The sequence below is a fragment of the Manacus candei genome, unplaced genomic scaffold (genome assembly GCF_025592945.1).
Source record: "Manacus candei isolate 608988 ecotype Guabito, Panama unplaced genomic scaffold, ASM2559294v1 h1tg000280c, whole genome shotgun sequence".
Taxonomy (NCBI): Eukaryota; Metazoa; Chordata; class Aves; order Passeriformes; family Pipridae; genus Manacus; species Manacus candei.
In genome coordinates this window covers 2,501-5,000 of record NW_026138328.1, presented here as the reverse complement: position 1 = coordinate 5,000, position 2,500 = coordinate 2,501, and the positions used below count along the sequence as shown (strand labels likewise).

Here is a 2,500-nt window from a genome sequence, read left to right as displayed (position 1 = left end):
AAAGGCGGTGTATGTTCCCTGTACAAAAAGAAGGGGAAGATCGGGACGGTTATGTACAGGTTGATAAAAGAAAAAGACATTTAATAGAAAGGGAAACATCGAGCCCGGATCAGTTGCGGGCACACTACCTGGCAATGATTACAAAAGGAATAAATTTAAGAAAGATGAACAACTATCCGAGGGTGTTTCAGAAAATTGTTGAAGGAAAGACGGAGGTTTATACAATAATTAATGATTTAACGGTAGAATGGTACGGGCGACTTGAGACCAGGCGTCAAAAAGAAAAGACATCAAATGCGAAGTTGAAGAAAGGACAGATACGGGATGCACAAAGTAAGAATAAAGCTGTAAATTGGATGAAAAAGAGAGCAATTAAAAGGGGTCAATTTTTGAGATTTCAGAAATTATTTTATAAAGATCGAGGAAAATTGGCGAGAATAATCCTTGACGATATAGAGTCTGTGAAATGTGAAATACCACTCCCAGAGGTGTATTCGGTGTTTAAAGCGAGATGGGAAACAACTGGCGGATTTAAAAATCTTGGAAATTATCGATCTATGGGTATGGCTGACAACACTGCTTTTAAAGCCATGATTACTGAAAAAGAAATTATTAAGAACATCAATGAGATGAATAAAAATACTGCTCCTGGGCCTGATAGAATTACAGTAAGAGATTTAATTAAAATGGATCCTAAATTTACACAAATGACAGAAATTTTTAACTTATGGTTAACATCTGGGAGAATACCGGATATGATAAGGGAATGCCGAACTGTGTTATTACCGAAGTCAACTAAGCCAGACCGTCTTAACGACATCAATAATTGGAGACCCATTACGATCGGGTCTGTAATCTTAAGGTTATTTTCGAGGATATTGACGGCTAGGCTAACAAAGGCGTGCCCCATAAACCCCAGGCAAAGAGGCTTTATAAAATCGCCGGGATGCTCTGAAAATTTAAAATTACTACAACTTCTTATTAAGAATGCAAAAAGAGAACATAATGAACTGGGAGTGGTATTCGTTGACATCGCGAAGGCTTTTGATACAATAAGCCATCAACACATTATCACAGGCCTAAAGCAAAAGGGTGTAGATGTCCATATAATTAATTTAATCGCAAATATGTATGAAAATATTAACACCCGAATTGGTATTAATAATGAACAATCGGATCCAATTCAAATTAATGTGGGAGTTAAACAAGGGGACCCTATGTCTCCATTGCTATTTAATCTGGCTATGGACCCTTTGTTGTGCGAATTGGAACAGTATGGCGAAGGGTTCCTATTTAGAAATAAATCGATTACTGCTATGGCTTTTGCTGATGATTTGGTCTTACTTAGTGGATCCTGGGAAGGTATGAAAAGGAATATCGAGATTCTTGAGACATTTTGTGATCTAACTGGTCTCAAGACGCAAGGGGAAAAATGTCATGGTTTTCTTATAAAGCCTACTAGGGATGCATATACAATTAATGATTGTCCTCCATGGACTATTGGTGGTACACCCCTCAATATGGTTAATCCGGGTAGTTCTGAAAAATATCTTGGTGTCCAAATTGATCCTTGGGTACAAATAGCTAAACCAGATTTGTCATCAAAGATAGAGACATGGTTATGCCGCATTAGTGAAGCACCACTCAAACCACTACAAAGAGTGGATATGTTGAGAACATACACGATCCCTCGGGTAATATATCTAGCAGATCATACAGAGATAAAAGCTGGATTTTTGGAAGCCCTAGATTTAAAAATTAGGGCAATGGTTAAGAAATGGTTACATCTACCGGCCAGCACTTGCGATGCCATCTTATATTCCAGCATAAAGGATGGTGGATTGGGTATTACAAAACTACAAGCACTGATCCCGAGTGTACAAGCCAGAAGGTTGCATAGGCTGGCACAATGCTCTGATAACACCTTAAGGGCGGTTTTGGTGGAAGAGAACATCATGCAGACGTATGAGAAATTGTGGATAACAGCTGGAGGAGATAAAGATAAGGTACCGAATATCTGGGCACCCAAACCAACGGTGGAAACATCGACTTCGGGTGAAGAAGAGACAACAGAATGGGAGAGGAACATCCCTAAGAATAATTACCCGCGGCCTTGCAACTGGAAGAAAAGAGAATTTCAAAAATGGACTCAGTTACAATCCCAAGGTATTGGGATTAGCAATTTTGAAGGAGATGCAATTAGCAATAATTGGATTAAGAACTATCGTGGCATACCCCATCGGAAACTCCTGACAGCTCTACAGTTGAGAGCAAATGTCTATCCCACTAGAGAATATCTGGCTAGAGGGAAGAAGGACGGCTATATCAGGTCCTGTAGACACTGCCAGGCCGGGAATGAGTCCTGTGCCCATATTATCGGGCAATGCCCAATCGTTAAAGACGCTAGGATCAAGCGTCATAATTACATCTGTAATATGCTCGTTGAAGAAGCGAAACTGAAAGATTGGGTGGTCTATCAGGAACCCAACATAAGAGATAC

General features: G+C 39.7%; 1 non-coding gene across 1 annotated transcript in view; it reads left to right on the top strand.

Moving 5' to 3' along the window:
- The window catches only part of LOC127464837 (28S ribosomal RNA), an 8,712-nt gene that overhangs the window by 4,313 nt on the left and 1,899 nt on the right, over window positions 1–2,500 (top strand). The window contains exon 1 of the ribosomal RNA XR_007901659.1: window positions 1–2,500. This exon is cut by the window's left edge and continues 4,313 nt beyond it; it is cut by the window's right edge and continues 1,899 nt beyond it. This is a non-coding gene — a ribosomal RNA (28S ribosomal RNA).